Source organism: Phaethon aethereus, assembly GCF_964289735.1.
Source record: "Phaethon aethereus genome assembly, chromosome: 1".
Taxonomy (NCBI): domain Eukaryota; kingdom Metazoa; phylum Chordata; class Aves; order Phaethontiformes; family Phaethontidae; genus Phaethon; species Phaethon aethereus.
Window position 1 is genome coordinate 108,929,390 of NC_138575.1, and position 18,167 is coordinate 108,947,556.

General features: G+C 37.3%; 1 protein-coding gene across 1 annotated transcript in view; it reads right to left on the bottom strand.

Moving 5' to 3' along the window:
* ROBO2 (roundabout guidance receptor 2) overlaps positions 1-18,167 on the bottom strand; it is a gene marked incomplete at both ends in the record, with an annotated part of 481,425 nt that overhangs the window by 433,126 nt on the left and 30,132 nt on the right. The gene's annotated exons all lie outside the window — the stretch shown is intronic.

Genomic DNA, 18,167 nt, shown 5'->3' on the forward strand with positions numbered 1-18,167 from the left:
TCAATCACAGAGTACAACAGATTCCCTCCTTCAAAACTGAACTGGGCACTAACTAAGCTATTCCAGAAGGATACTCTGATTTAGAAAGAACAAGGGAAACCAAACTTGACTCCATTGCATCTCTTCTAGCAGACACAGACACTGTCTACATGCCAGACAATGACAGTCCCAAACGGTGTTTTCCTAGTTAAGTTTTGATTCTTCCGTTATGGCTCCCCTCCACCCCACCTCCCAATACTCTTACAAATACAATGTAATTCAGAAGGAAGAGAAAAATTATTAACCCCCTGAACTAACCCAGCAGAAGATGGGTTTTCTTTTACTGGAGGGTGAAATGGAACCATGATCTACTGAAGGTAAGTGGCTGCACTGAAGCAGGCAGCTGGTGGTGTATCCTGGACTACCCACGCAGCTTCCTTCTCCATTCTTCCCTCAAGGATTTCCAATACAGAGATACTTCATGCATGCACAGAGCGTGTGAATAACCCCTGAGTTGAAAAGTCCTTAAGTCATTGCTATGATGGACTTCAGTGACTTCAAATAAGCTGTAACATGCTGTTCAGCAAACACACACCTTTGGAAAAAATCCTACAATATCATGACTAACTGACAGCTGCCATGAAGCAGTTGTCCATGACAACTTCCTTGAATACATACTCAGAATACTCTAATACTTACTGTACATTAAGGTTTACATAGCTATTGCAGATGACTGGTTATTACACGTTTCGAGATTAGTTTCATATATGCCTCATCAACTAATTCACAAAGTTTTAGGCTCATCTTTTTTCTTATTACTTCATAGTAATTGTTCTTTAATTATTATTTAATCATAATAATTAAAACCACTCTTCAAAAACAAAAAGCCCAAAACATACATTAAAAAGATAATGTGCAAGTCCATTATAGTATCCTACCTTTAATATTAATGTTTCCTGGTTCATACTGCAGCATTAAACAAAAAGTTACTAAGATTACTCCAACAAAAGTCAAGATATAAGCCACGTCTGTTCAGCTTACCTCCCTATCCTTTTATACTGGTGTCTCTTTAAAACCTCATCTTATATTTTACAAATATTTCTGCCACAGGCCAAGCAATTCACAATTACAATTCATTACTGAACATAAAAAAACAAAAGCAAAAAAAAGCAATGATTCTATTGCACTTCTAGCATGCACCACAACATGAGATACTCCTACATTAACACTAATACAAAAACAAGGAAAAAAATCCCAAAAGGTGAAATTATAAAAGAATTATATATAATGACATTCTGTCTTGATGCTACCAGACAAGGCACAAAAAGCACAGAAAATAAGTACAGCATTCAGCATAACCTCAGCGTCACCTGGAATACTGCTAATCACACACCCCAGCAATATGTGTGTGATTGTTAGTTTCGTGTGTGAGAATCTAAGCTAGAAAAAAATAGATGAGGATGATTTTCAGTATGTGGTGAAGGTATAAACAACCTCATAGTCTTTGGATTTCAACATTAGTTCAATATAATAGCCTTGGGGGTGGAAATAAATAAATCATTCTGCCTTAATGCTGTTGAAGTTCCTGATAAAGTTTTGCTATAGCCAAAACCACCACATCTGTTTACAGTACTTTACTAGACAGCTCAATGTTCTCTCCTTCAAACAGCTTTTGGGGATAAGGCAAAGAAGGAAGGAAGCAGCATCTGCAGGGCAGCTTCTGATATCTACTGATTAGAAACCTATTAGTAGAAATAATTCAGACTCTTTCAGAAAACAAGGCTTTGGGACAGATGTGAACTGATGTAAATGTAATAGTACAGTGGATGCTACTAGTGCCAGAAAACCTAACATGGGTGAGGCGCTCAGGCAATATTTCATTAGTAATCTAAGTTACTAAGTTCAGTAGTCCTCAGTGGGTAAATCAGAAATACTGCCACGTAGCAGGAGACAACTGATGGAACAGTATTAATGCACTGCTTTATCCCACATTTTAATTTCTCACTTTAACAGATTAAAATATTTTCACTTGTTTCTGCCCAGGTAAACAGGAAAGTAAGACTATATAGCTAATTGTTTGCTGTTGTTCACATTCACCCTGTTTGCTATTGTTCAAATTTACAAGCCAGCACCGAGTTAAAAGAAAAAAAGATATAAAACTATACATTAAAAAAAACCACACAACACATTCAAAACTACTTAGCAAATAGCAACATCTATTTCAGTGAAAAGGTCCATGAAATTTTCCAGTTAAAATACTGAATCAGCTAAGTCTAGCTTTTAAATTATTATTTCATTTTTGCTTCTACTGGTAGATACTAGTACTTCTACTTAAATGTAGAATTTTTCCACATTTCATAGACTCATACAACCTTTGGGTTGGAAGGGACCTTTAAAGATCATCTAGTCCAATCCTCCTGCAATGAGCAGGGACATCTTCAACTAGAAGAGGTTGCTCAGAGCCTCATCCAAACTGACCTTGAATGTTTCCAGGGATGGGGCACCTACCACCTCTCTGGGCAACCTGTGCCTGTGTTCCACCACACTCATTGTGGAACATTTCTTCCTTAGATCTAGTCAAAATGTTTAAAACCATTAACCGTTGTCCTGTCACTACAGGCCCTGATAAAAAGTCTGTCCCCATCTTTCTTACAAGCCCCTTTTAAGGACTGGAAGGCTGCAATAAGGTCTCCCCAGAGCCTTCTCTTCTCCAGGCTGAACAACCCCAACTCTCTCAGCCTGTCCTCACAGGAGAGGTGTTCCATCCCTCTGATCATTTTTGTGGCCCTCCTCTGGACCCAATCCAACAGGTCCGTGTCTTTCCTGTGCTGAGGGCTCCAGAGCTGGACGCAGGACTGCAGGTGGGGTCTCAGCAGAGCAGAACAGAGGGGCAGGATCACCTCCCTCGAGCTGCTGGCCACGCTGCTTTGGATGCAGCCCAGGATACAGTTGGCCTTCTGGGCTGCGAGTGCACATTGCCGGCTCATGTCCAGCCTTTCTTGCATCAGTAGCCCCAAGTCCATCTCAGCAGAGCTGCTCTTGATCCCTTCATCCCCCAGCCTGTACTGATACCAGGGGTTGCCCTGACCCAGGGGCAGGACCCTGCACTTGGCCTTGCTGAACCTCATGAGGTTCAAACAGGCCCACTTCTCAAGCTTGTCCAGGTCCCTCTGCATCACATCCCATCCCTCAGGCATGTCAACTGCCATTTCATAAAGAATGTGTCTGAAATTCCTATGGTAAACAGTCTACAGTTAGTGAAAACTAAAATATGGATCATGAAATCCTCTGTTAAATCATTCAATAAGCATTAATGCTGTTCTATTGCATGTTTACTTGTGAATAAAGTCATCTTCATTTTAAAGTGCACATCAAGTTACCAATTTACATTGTCTAAGGTACTGCAAGACAATGTTTTAGCACTCTGACAAACACAGCTTTCATTTTCAGATAACAAAGCCTGGTAATTACTGATAATTGCTGACCTGATAAATGTGGACTAATGGGCAATGCTGTACTTCCCAATAATAATTGGTGACTTTAGAGATTTGTGATAAACTGTCACTTCACAGGTAATGAACACTCTTGCATTCATATTTACCTTTATGTGAATCATTTCTGCATCAGTCATTGCTAACAACTATGGAGGTCAGGACACTGAAGGTGTGAAGCCCAGCCTCATACCGGAGCTGAGCGAGAGGAAGCTGCTAGAGGAAACACGTTGCCACAAGAAGGCGAGAGGAAGCTCCAGTTATTTGTATGTCCAGATGCAGTACACACATTGAAATATGTTCACTACCTTCACTACTTATATTCCCCTTCCTGTCTTACGAATTTGTATACGTCCATACTTCCTAATCAACGTAGTGAAAGAAAGTAAAAAGTGAGCAAAGTTGACAAAAGTAGAAAAAACCCTACACTGCAATATTGTACTTTAGGTGTCTGAAGACACTCTGCTCTCCCACTTCCCCTGTTGTCATTCAATTCAGATGTGTTGGACGAGACATTCCCTGAGAATCACCTTCAAGACTATTCTTTTGGAAAATGTAAGAGATGATGGTCACTCATTCATTTTGACCAGTTCAGCATCATGAGTGTTCTGACTGGGTTTCTCACGATTGCCAACAAGCCTCATGGATTTGCTGTAATATGCTCAGATTTCCTTCTAAATTTCCTCAGGGTTCCAATGTACCATATAGTTACAGTTACACTGATAGTATACAAATAGAATACCTATTATTTTCACTTTAGCCTGGTTGATCCTATAGCTAAATAGCCCTAAAAAATTGATTAATAAAAGTTCTTATAGCAAATTAATTTTTTTAGGGTTATTTGGCTATAGGATCAACCAGGGTAAATTTCTTTGATTAATAAAAATTCGTACATCCAATTAAAGAAATAGATTTGCTATAGAGACACAGCAGCTAGAAGAAAACTAAAACAAAGAGTCAATATTCTATTCTTTTTTGCTACATTTCCACAAAGCCACTATGCAATCCCTAACCTAAAGATAATGTGCTCTGTGTGTGTGTACACGTGTGTAATATATACACATATCTTCACAGAAAAAGGAATTTGGCAGTTCACCTTCTAGTCCTCCTAGGCCATCTTTCAAATTTCAAGGAAAAGATTTTTCATTTATTGCACTTCACGCTCCTCCAGTTTTAATTTATTAGCTTCACATGAAGACCAGAAGTTGATTACCTCTATTAAGCCTACTCTCTATATAAGCAGTTACAAAACCAATGGTCTGTCATACAGGAGAAGCAACAGTACAGACTAAATTCACAGCCATTTCATTCATTTCTCAAGTCACCAAAATGCTCATGACTACTGGACTAGTGGCGGTTAAAAGCAAGGATAGTGATTTTGTTATAACTACTGAGCAATTTTAAAGAAAAAACAATATTGTATCAGTTTAAATGTTAATACGTGATACTGTTTTTCATAAAACAGATCTTGGAATTGCCTTCCTCAATATTCTCGCTTCCTTTCTGACTTTATCTCCACCTGTCACTGCTTGCCACCAGTGATTCAGCTGTCTGACACACCATTTATTTGCATCACTTCACCTCTTTTCCAGCTTTTTCCTACCTGACTTTCTACATACAGAAAAGCTCTTCCTAAGTTGTTCTCCTTTTATATCCTTTCTGAAGGCTCACATTTTGATTTCTTCTAACGTTCCAAAGACATGGCTTTAATACACTTGGATAAAGAAAGAAAGCAGGACTAAATTTTCAGTAACGGGAATAACAGTCATTTAACACCATGCATACCAGACATCATCCCTACTAGAGCTGCCACCTACTATTCCAAGCCCCTACTGTTCTCATTTTATTGCTATGCAAAGGGAAGTTTAAAAAATGTGATGTATTCCATTTTGTCATACATTTGAAATATTTTCAGTTCAATAGTTCTGATAGATCATCCTTAGCAGGTGTATTATATATTTAGTTCAGAAAAAAGTAATGCCTGAAAGACAAACGAACTTGAAAGACAAGTTCCTAATATATGCTTTACTATAAAATAGTAGTAGAATAAAGAAACATCAACCAAAAAAAGTCTACTGACATTTCAAAGCTTTTGCCTGCTACAAGTGAAAGCAATCAATATTGTGTCTGAGAGATTATTAGCTTGTTCTGTGCTTTTGATAACATTTTGAATGCATTCCTTATAAGAGTTTTGCCAACAACACATGTTCTCCCTCAGACACTGAAAAAGGCCTGTTTATCAGGAAAAGAAACAGCAAAGCTGTAACAGAAAAAAAAAAATAATCTCCTGCAAAAGAAAGTAATAGATGCAGGAAGGAAAAGGCCTGAATATAATCAATTTTACTTAGAGGACAGCTCCAAAGATGTATTTTAATGCCAAAGAACCTTTGTTATGTTAGAATCCAGGGTTATTTTCACTGCACAAAAGAAAAAAAAAAGCCCGAAATTAAGGTATTAAAATCACAATTAAAAGAATAATGTGCTTTAAGGACAGAACAGATAGCTACAAAAGTTTCTGCAGAATCTTTTCTGGCTATGTAGGATCTGTCACATAGCCAGGCTTGGGTTCTTCTTTTCCTTATGCAGACTCTAACACTTCTGACAGATAACATTAAGCTTGAAAAAAGACACTCCTGCAGGTCCTTAGTTAAATCTACTGAAAGACAGTCACAGTTACTGTTCGTTTTCCTGCTTCTTCATATGCCTTGTTCCACTTAGGAAGTACTTATCAGAAACACTTATTACACATATCTGTTAGATATAATGAATAAGTATGTTGCTTTCACTACCCTTTTAACTACAGAATTGACTGAAAGCAAACAGAGATCTCAATAGAGATCCAGTCAGTCACATCCTAGTTCGAACAAAAGATAATGTACAAAAAATTTGAGATAATGAGAAAACTCAACTGGAGTACAGGCTGATGCACTGGCATCAGGCTGATTATCCTAGACGCATTCCTCTAGGCAAAGTGACATGGTAAAGATTACATTTCAAAAGTTTTTACTTTACAATCTCTCCCCCTCCCCTGAGATTTGGCAGATGGGAACAGACTCCAGAGATATGACTGTTTCCAAGGTAAGGTTTTTCTTCAAAGCTGTGTCAGCTATGACAAGGTCCTCTGAAAGCTTTTCCTTGAGAAAAATTGATCCATTAAGCACACATCCTAACTTCCTCAGTGCATGTATCTGCAGATAAGACACCTTTCCTACAGTCTATGTCTGCCAAGAAGGGGTAGCAGGCAATGCTGACAAGAGAGATCAATAACTGTCATTAAAAACATTTGACCAAATCTTATTGGAAGGCTGATTCTATTAAGGTTCTCTTGTATAAAACTGTGACTTTGTTAAGTGAGTTGTAATCAACTTTAATCATAAAGAAACACTGCAAACACAAAATTCCTTTTTTTTTTTTTTTTAATGTGGGCAATAATCCAGGGCCACAGCATAAGCAACCTATTCGTTGTATGAAATTATATCAGGGGAAGCATTCAAAAATTGCCATAAAGACAATGGAAATATATTCTAATTCCCTTTTCTTCAACTATTTTCTCCTCACACACCAACATACAAGTGTCACACTTCAACTGGGGAGAGTGTGTGGGGGTGGAATAATAAGAAACCCCTGATCTACATATTACAGGCCAAAAATCAGAATAGCCATCACAGAGCAGAACAGTTCTGCGCTGTTTTTAACAGTGTAAGATCTATCTTGATTAAGAAGTCTGCTAGTAGATCATTTCTCACATAATATGAAATAACAAAATTTACCTGCCTTTTCATACAGCACTTCTCAGAAGTCCATTAGGACCACCCATATTGCAAATAGGTTAGCTATATTCTTACCTTACTTCTCAGTGCTTGTTCTATTTGCTTTGTAACTTTTTTTGCAGTCCTACCACTCCATAGAAATCGTTGCATTCCATCACACTGCTTGTGGTGCAACATAGCATGTTAGGGGTGAATTTATGAGAGGAGGAATAAGTAACAGCATGATATCCATCAAAACTGGTATATAGATTCACAGGCAAATGAATCATTTTTTCCCCAGGTAAAAAGTGATGTTATAAATACAAGTCACTTCTTCAATGGGAAAGTTAACACTGATTTGTTTGTTGCAAAGCAGTATGGTTTAGAGTTTGATCAAGAAGTAAAATATCTACCATAGCTATGTTCCCTGGAAGCAGGCAACAGACAACTATTTACTTAACAACACACCAACCTACACACACATGCCCCCCACCAAAAAAACCCAGCAAACTCAAGCCACCCTTACTTGTAGGTTTTCTTTCTAAAAAAAAAAAGCTCTGGCTTTTGAAATTAGAATAGTTGCTCCATTTCAAGTGTGGGTTTCATTAATGTTCACTGACACTAAACAACAAGATGATAAAAATCATTTAAAAAAAAAAATAGGGAGAGAAGGGGAACACTTCCAGATATGAAAAGCAGAACAAATGAAAAGGTTTATGTGTATATATGTCTTTGTATTTATATGCCGTACATATAACTTATAGATAAATATAGATGTGGTATGTATCTATGTAAATTGTACACACACACACGTGCCAGATGACCTCCAGAAGTCCTTTCTAATCCAAACTATTCTATGATATATACAGAGCAAAATCATCAAACAGAGAGCAAGAGGTTTTTTTCTCTTTTCATCCAGTAGAGCTCAAGCACAACAGCTCTTCCCTTGGGAGCCTTTCAAAACCACTCTGGAATTTAGCAAAGTGAAGCATAAGTGCATGCCTGACTCCACCAAACATCTTTTAGCTCTTTTTCAGGTCAAGGATGGAAAGAAAAACAACAGACGTTGTTTATAGACAGCACAATAACTTATTATACAACTAGAATATTATCATCATAGCACTGGGCAACTAACAACGGCTTCTTATCAGCCAAAGGGAAGTTTTTCATCTTCCCTCATACCACTGTAAAAACCAATGGCCAATTAGGAGCAAGTAAATTTTATACCTTTGAGTTGAAAACAACAGGCTCTCCAAAGTCTAAAACTTTCTATTGATAACGACCATCTGAAACATCATTAAAAAATAAAATCTTTAAAAGCTTTAAAAATGAATAAACATGAAATTACACTGATTTTAACAGTATTCAAGTGAAACAAGAGGTATAAAAAAAGCTTTCAAATGATGATCTGGTCCAGATCCCTTCAAGAATCATGAGTGAAATAGCTATCAGATTAGGATACAATTGCCACAATCTGTGAAATCAGACTAACTTTGTAAATAAAATGCTATATAAACTCCACAAAATCAAAGAAGGTAGTTCTCCAATTGAGAACTTTCAACCTGTCTTCAAAAAGCTTCTTCAAATAATCTTAAAATTATCTGGTCTTTAACTTTCATATAAATATTTTAATACACAAGTCAAAATTTTCACAATGTTGCACCATTAGAAAAAATTATGAACCTTGTCTGTATTTTAGTTCTGTTTATTAATAACTCATTTTTACTCCACAACACATCTGTAATTTAAATTTTAACAATATTTTAGGTAAGTTTGACAGTTCTGACACACTAACTTTTACAGCAGACTATACACAGAGCTACTTCAGCCAAGGAAACTTACTTTCTTATCTCTTCCTTCATTTTTACACTCATGAAAACCTCTCTCGTGTCACTAACAATACAATATCTTAAAACCTGAAAATAAAAAGCCTGATATCTCACAGCTAGACAAAACCACGGAAGTGACAAATAGACAGACATACCTCAAGGTAGTTAGGGTAATGTGAGTTTTGCAAGTCAGAAGCAACAGTTTGGTCCACTCAGATTTCAAAGCTATCCTTACATAGTGCAACCTAGAAAAATCCTACTCAAGTTACAGATGTAAACAGTTATACATTTTGCATGCCATGGAAATCGGGTCTAAGTATTACAAAAAGAACATTAGACAACAGTGACAGAAATCAATATCATTTCACCCATCCGAAGCAGTCTTGAAATAATATTTTGAGGAAGTTTGGGGATTCCTACTGTAAAGCACAGCAGGCATTTAACTTTGGTGTTCTAAATTACTTGCTGCAGCCACTGTGTTCACTGCTGACACTGGCCCGCCCTGTTCCTCTGAACCACACCAGTTGCGGATGCCAAGCAGACAATATCGATACATTAATTTAAAACTTGACCCAAACATCCTAAAATAAGCTTTTGTAAAATTTTAAGCAACTATCAGCCAATCAGTATTAATTAAGCAGCAAAGCTCAAAATGAAACTGAAAATAATATGACAGATATCAAAAGTTCATTGTAATCTCTTGGTTTAGAAATCTACAGATTACACCTTGGCCATTGGTCAAATTGTTTCTCTTTGGAAGCTTTAACTAGTTATAGAAAAGTTTTTGCAAAAATAAGGATAGAAACAGGTCAAGCTCTAGGAAGAAAGCTTCTAATCCTACTTTTTCTAACTCCATATTTAGTAAATACACCTTCATATACTCAAAAGTGGAAGAATTTAGGAATCAGTATAAACTTCCTCACAACTGTATCTCTGCTACGTATGTCAATACAAGACTTAGGGGTATGTTTGCCCCTTCATTTCACCTTTTTCTAGCTTGCATTTTAAAGACTCATTCAGACACCTGATGTTTGAAAACAACCAACTTCTAATGGAAATTGTCACATGCTATTTCTACCTACAGAAGTCATTTTTATAAAACACCTTATATCCCAAACACAAAAGATGACCACAATTTTCATACTGGTGCTTTATGGCACGCATTTGTCTCTTTACATATTTAGAAGTTTGGTGGTTTGGGTTTTTTCCAAAGTTTTTACAAATAAATACGTTATTGCAAATACTGCCTCTTTTTTGTGTACTGCATGGTTTGATCACCAAATTGTCACAAGTTTTTCAACAGTTACCACACTGATATCTGAGGTCATATTCTAGACCTAGAACTAGAAACTTAACACGTCACTTAAATTTGTGTCAAATAACTTATTGTCTTAGCTCTAGTTTCTCTTGTTGCATTATAGCACAATTATATATATATAATCACCTGAGAGAGCGTCTTTTGTTAAGACAATATTTGTAGTTCCCCACTCCCCAACATCCTCTTTCACATGTTGTCCCCCCAAAAAAAGCAAAACCACCACACTTTTTTCCTTGTGCCCTTTCTTTTTGCTCTCCATGCATGTTTCACAAATGTCTTACATACCTCACTGTGTGTATTTTAATTTGTCACCTTTCTACCTTGTTACCTTTATACCTGTAGCAAATAAAATGGCATGTTTCTTTATCCAAAACAGTTAATCATCTCTATTTACAAGGTGAATCTTTTTTCTTTTCCTTCTCTCATTCGAAGCCATCCAGTTATCTGTCCCATTAGATTACAAAATGTAATTCTGCAATTTCTGCAGCCAAAATTGGACTTAATGCTCTTGGGCCTGGTAACAGAGCACAAACACTCCCAGTAACTCTGCCAACTCTTGGATCTTTTTTTAAGCAGCCCTCACTGATTTTTCTCTCACCTCTTTGTTTCATGTATTTACAACCCAAAGCTGGGTTTTTCACACAGCAAAAAAGTCTCTCTTAGTACTTTAGACTGAAGGCACAAGTCCAGTGAGTGGCTTTCTTGGACCAATTTCTGACCCAGCTATACATACATAACCCTGCTTGTTGCTAGTGGCAGTCCCAGCTAGGAACAATCTTGCCTTTCAAGGGATACACACTTCACAGTATCTTTCTGCAGCATTATTTTACCCTTTATTCTGCAGCATTATTTTACCCTTTATACATTAAAAAGAGGGAGATTTTCTGAAACAGTAAAGACACCGACTCTGGAGTCTATGTTGTCTACCCTGTCTTTATAGTGATCTCTGTTGATTCTACTAATGGAGCATATTATTACTGATAAATAACCACTGCTCAGACCCGTGGAATGGCAAGGGTACTGCTGCAACAAAACCTTCTAAAAGCTTCTTTCAAGGATATACCTTATTTAATTCATGTTGTTCTAGAGCAAACCACACTATACAAAGGCACAGGAATAAAAGGGACTGGCATCACAGGAGGTGAAACAAACAAAACAAACTCCTAGGCAGTTCTCAAATTGTTTACCGTAAGCAAGTAAATTTGTTAAAATAGCAGTAGAGGAAGTAAGTAGAAAATATAGAGTAGATTCCACTGTCTCAGGTTGTAACCTTTGACTTTTAAATTGCTATCTTCAGTAAATATAATGAATGCTGTCTAGACAAATTAATGAAACAAAATTCCATCTTTAAACAGTGGTGGGTTTACCCCAGTCTACAGCCAAACACCCACCCAGCTGTTCACTCACCACCCTCTCCCATGGGAAGGGTAGAAAGTAGAAGGAAGGCAAGAGGCTCATGGGTTGAGATTATGCCAGTTTAAAAGGGAAAGAAAAAGCTGTGCATGCAAGCAAAGCAAAAAAAAAAAAAAAAAAAGGGAGGGAGGGTGGAATTCATTCACTACTTCCCATCAGCAAGCAAAGATGTCCAGCCAGTTCCTGGCAAGCAGGGCCTCAGCATGCATAACTGTTGCTTGAGAACACAAATGCCATAAACACAAATGTCCCCCCTTTATCTTCCTTTCCATGAGTTTTTAATCGCTGAGCATGATGATGACATCATATGGCATGGAATATCCTTTTGATTAATTTGAGTCAGCTGTCCCAGCTATGTTCCCTCCCAACCTCTTGCCCACTCATGCCTATTACATTCTTTATTTAGAGGAAAAAGTCTAAATTTTTCATGAGACAGGTTTTTTTAATGGCATGTGTCCAACAGATTAAAAAACAACCCTCAAACATGATAAAAGAATCTTTTAATCTGCAAAACTATTTTGTGGCGAACCTACTTTCTCCAGAACAGATGGGTATAATGTGAGACATTCTTGTAGGTATCTTTGACATTTTAGGTTCCATCAGCAGAGCAGCAACATAGCTTTTATATATATATCTAACACTGTTCTGATTAATAACTAAAGGACTGCAGCTGCAGTTAGCTTTCCACGTGAAGTGGAATCAAAGGTTCCTTGCCATCTAGGAAAACAAATCAAATATTTATGGAAAAATATAAAGAAAAGTTTAAGGTTGACACTACAACGATGCTTGCATGATGACTGACGCTTGCCAATGATTGCACTCTACATGAATATCTTAATACAACTTTACTGCATCATACTTAACATGTACTTGGGGGAGGAAAGAGAGAAAAGTCACTCCTCTCTTTTGTATTTTTACTAAGCATGCTTCTAATTTATTACCTCGCTTTTATTTACAGAAGTCTGTGGCCAGAAAAATAATTAAACTCAATGCCTTCACAAACCTGGTATATTTGTTAACTATTTTACAGGGTTTTTTTCCTTTTGCAATTTTCCCCATCTAATGAAAAAACTCAAGTTATGATTTCATGTCACTTTTCAGAGTTTAAAAACCCAAGCATTTATCTTCTAGAATACAGCTTAGATAAGAAAAATACACTTAAAAGCCAACAGTTATGTCATTAGGTAGTTTTGCAGAGCTGAGGACAAGCTTCACATCAGGTGTTTCAAGTACTGCACTTTTCTTCCACACAACTTTTTCTAACATAGATCTTACAGATGCACACACACTTGAAAATTTCTTGTTTTTTCTCCCAAGGAAGATCTGCCTCTCACTGTTAATGTCACTGCTATATCTTGGTCATAAAACAAAATGCTATGCAACTACATAAAATAGAACATATAGTACCTTATTAAAACTGTGAGAAGGAGGCTTATTACTGGTAACTAGAGATTGGTGTTCTGTAGGAATCAAGACAGGACTTCAAAAACTATACTGCTGGATTTATAAAAAGAAGCTTATTGCAAAACAAAGCCCAATAAATTTCATTTAGGCCAAAAGCAGCAGCAAGCTCAAGGAAAACGACACAGGTCTAGCGTAAGTCAACTGTAACTAGCTCAGCTAAAGAGAGATTTCCATTTCTTGGCACAGTAACAAATCCTCAAGCAGAGAGGGGCTAAGGGTGAGATTTTTTTTTCCTCTGTAAGTAACTTAATGAATGAAGTACTAATTAACATTATGGCATTGATAAATGGAGAGAGAGATTAGGGATGTACTCGATATGCAGGCCTTCCCAGATGGACCGTCAAAGCCACATTAATTCCTATCTCATTGGAGCATCTGCTTCTCCCATAATCCATTGCCCCTTGGTACAAACACCACAAACTGTTGTGACTCAATTCGATTTATATCAATCTAATTTCTTTTAATCCAATTTGTATTCCAATCTACTACCTTCTAATCACTTAAATCTTCAGCCTCCATCTGGTAAATTTTCTCTCAGAATTAACCGAGCAGATGCCTCTGCAATTGTCTTCCACAGTCAGGCTAATCATGCCCTCGCAGTGGCCTACAGAGCACGTTGAATAGGTACGTGACTTACAGCATTGCCCTTCTTATTACAAACATGGCGATGCAGGAAGGCCATTTTGTCTGTCATTAATTGGTTAATTTGCATAACACTGCCAGGGAAAGATGCCTAGGAAACGAAAGCCAAGAGTAAAAAGCTTCAAGAAGGCTGCATGACATGCTCATCATTTGTCACATGGCCATTACACTTTGAACCATCTATTGTTTGAGGTAATAAATAAGGAACTGGATTAGAGCTAAATACATAACAAACATCTACATACAATATTGGATCGCGTGATTTTCAGCATTGCTGCCATTGAACTTGCAGAGAGCAAGGGGGCTGTCCAAACAAAATTCCAAGAAAAATGCACAATACTGAGAAAATTAGAAAGCACACTGTTTTGCCAGACCCCAAAACTTCAAACCCTCTCTCTCCAGGAAATTAATTTTTACCGAGCTACAACTACATATGCAAATAGAGCCAGACCTTGTGACTACTAAAAGCTAGAGTCCTTCAGGGTTCCCCAAAACTGTCCCCGAGACAGTAAGGGCCACAGGTTATCCAATACATACTGGTAGGATGAGAAAAAAATTAAGAATGAAGTTAACCTTCTCAGCCAAGAACAGTTAAAAATTCAGAGCCTAAAGTAAAAGCAGAAAGTAGTGCTACTGCTTTAAAACTGGGTGTCTCATTAAGAATGCAATGTTGATCTCTCCCCTTGATCAATGCTGCATCATCTCCAGAAAGCTGAAGGGAGGTTCAAAGTGTATCATTATTCAAGTGTTCACATGATCATGGACTGCCAAAGTTAGAGACAAAGTTTTTTCAGACCTGTTATTCAGAATCCTGGGAGGACAGAAACAAAAGTATTAAATGTACCGCTTATGTTTCCCAAGCAATGTTAAGTGAAAAGAAATGATCAAAACACAACATGTACTTAGTAAATAATAAGGAAAGCACAAGAAAGAACAGGTCGGATTAGTGGAGGAGGCACAAGAGTAGCATCTCTATCACACATAAGCAGGAAAAAGAGGAGGAAGGAACATTTCCACTTGGCCCTCAGTGCCTTGCATCATGAGCTACAATCTTGTCGGCCCACAACCACTTATGTAAGAACAGCTATTAAACAACAGCTTACAGATTCAGAGGAAGGCGTAGTGCCCTTTTGCCATTACAGCTTCTATATAAAATATGTAGCTCCACATTTGTTATAACAATATAAATCAGACTAACATAGAAGGGTCAGCTTCCAATCTTCATCTTAAAAAAAAAAAAAATTCTGCCATCCAAATTTTCAGTAGCTGGAAGATGAGCTTACTGGGATGATTTGCCTGGAGTTTGCTACTGCTTCCTCCCTTTCCCTCAATCTTTCACATCTACCCCTGATTAAGAGGTTTCGCTTTTCAGCTAATAGGTACCTAGTAAATTTTTCATGACCTGAGGATAGCAAACAGCATAAACACAATGGATCCAAGCCAGAGGATGCTGGAGAAGGAAAGGGAGGGTGTGCTTGGTTAAGGAGGGGGTGGAGTGGGCAGTCTTTCTTCCCCTCCCACAAGCTGTCAAGTCCTTCTGTGCACACCCTCTCCCTCATCCCTGCTAAAAACCTTCCTCTCTGTGCCTGCCATGACAGGTGGTCCAGATTTTCACATACAAAATCTGGCCACCCTATGTTTGCAACACCTCCCCGCTTAGTATCATCTGTGAATCTAATTAGCATGCAGTTTACCCACTCATTCAGATTATTAACGAAGATGTTAAACAAGACACAACCCAAATAAAAAGATCCCTATGGCAAACCAATTGATGCCTGCCTTTAAATCAGTTTATTTCTATCTATTGTAACCCTTTATTTACAGATATCAACCAATGGTTCACCTACATGATACAATGCAAATTCGCTAATTATTTTTCCAGCTAAAAGGTTGCTGGAATACAGTTGCTGCTCCACTGTATACAGTAGAATTACACTGAACTGCCTCCATCTCCAAAGTCCTAGTTCTCAGACTGTACATATTGTTTCAACACACTAGAATATCTAGCCTCTTGCTTCTCCTATTTCATCTGTCTCTCCTCAGCAACATATACAGAATCATTGCTAAATGCTGCTCAGGAAAAATCCACACTATTTGTGATTATTTCTGTTGTCATAACCTAAAACCAGTCTGTAGAAATCTGGCAGACAGAACCATTAGAAAAAGTAAGATTGGGCTAGATTTGATGTATTTAACAGTTTTATAAATTGGGCTTCAAATGAGGGATTAGCCGCAGTGGGAACTATGCAAGGAACGTGTAGGGGGAAAAATATTTAATTTTTATTCATGAAAAGTAATGCAAGAGCACTACTCTGAGTAGCTTCAATAAGGGCATCACAGTTTTATCCATCAGATAAGCAAAACTATCATGCAGTACCTGTGTATTGATAATTAGGTTTTGAAATGAAAATAAATTTAGTGGAGTTTCATCAATAAAGCATATCACATTTGGGGAAAAGACAAACAAGAATGCCATAAGTGAACCCTCCATACAGAGAAGACTTACATTTTGAGAAAATTTTATGGAACTTATTGCTATATTTACACACAGATACATATATATAAAAATATAGACACACATAGACACCCACATCTTTACTCATAAACCAAAACCAACTTGTAGCTCAAAATATTAAGTGGAGTCTTCCTCCCTTTGCAAAAGTACTATATTATAAGAAACAGGTGAACATTTGAATGTCCAAAGCCAAAGGCAAATCCTCTCTAAAACAGGTGGCCACACATACCACATAAGTAAGAAAAGCTTTCTCTGAGCTTGTCTATGGAATATTTATTTTTCTTCTTGTCCTTTCTTTAGAAAACTGCTGAGTAGTCACAAAAATTTACCTCAAAGCAGTTCCAGTGAACTTAATTAACACTTCAGAGCCTCCCTATGCCTGTTTCAAATAACAAACAGGACAGCTCCGGACTTTCCATTTTGAGTGCACTGTAGTATACAGCATAAAGCAAGATGTTCTGATCTTCCCAGGAAACGCCACAATACAAGTGAAAGAAATCATAAAAGAAGCACAAGCACAACAGATCTCTCCTCATAATTAAAGCTATGTTATGACAGATTGTAAATAGCCTAAGCAGAGACTAAAATAAGCTTCAGACTATAAATTCAGTTTACACTGAAGTAAAATTGAAACTCAGCTCTTAAGCAGAAGTACGCAACCTCCTCTTACTGACCAGTGGCACTGTCCCACTTCTTAGCAGCTCTTAAACATGACGCTCCATACCATGCTATCATACTATGTGCTTTTACAAACAGATGAATAGGAACATAATTTACTTGAAAAACATATTACAAGTGATATAGTAGTAAACAGAAACCTATGAGAAGTAAGAGTATATAGCACCATGCGAATGCTTAGAAAAATAATGGAAACAGTTATTTTTGCATGCTAATATAATTCTCAAGCCAGTTTGTTCACAGATAGCTCTACACTAAATACCATTACTTACCTGTATAATTGTAAAACTTTCATCCAGATTTCATAAAGCAAAGTTCAATTTCATAACAAAAGGCATCTGCAAACTCTCGGCTGAACAAAACAATAGTATTTTTTCCTTTACCCACTTAGAAAACAGAAGACTACCTATTTACATTCAGGACTTGCATTACCGGCGAATAAGTGAGTACAGGAATGAGTTTAGTTGTAACATGACTTAAGATTTGGTAAAGTATATTCTTAAATTTTTTTTTCTTCTCCTGAATAGCCCTTTCTCAACAACCGTTTCTTCTGAAATGAGGTCTTAAGCAGAGATTTCAGTTCAGCTGTCTAACCTACACATATAGGTTTGATAGTAAATGTGTAGGTTCACATTTCAACTCCAGAAATTCATACAATCCTAACATAGTTTTTAAGGTGAGTAGGAATGGGATGTACCATCAGCACAAGCCTCTCCAATGACTACAGAAGGGACCTAACTGACAGCCTTAGATTAGACACCTAATTTTACATGGCCTGTCTTAGGAGAACTGAATCCACTCTACAATCAGTAAGGTATGAGCAGAAATTTTTATTCTCTTTCAGATTACTCAAATGATGAAAACTGCCACTTATTTTCAGAACTCAAGTGCGTATGATCTATTTGAAAACTGAAACAAGCATACCGAACTTCCACTGAGTGAAAGTTACCATATTTTTAAACAGTTTGTATTTTACGATAAACATGAAAAAAATCCCAGAGACTGGTGCCCTATGCCATACAGTAAGAGACTTCCACTCTCCAGAAGAGACATTGCTACATACTAGCTAACCCAACTCAATCTGGAGGT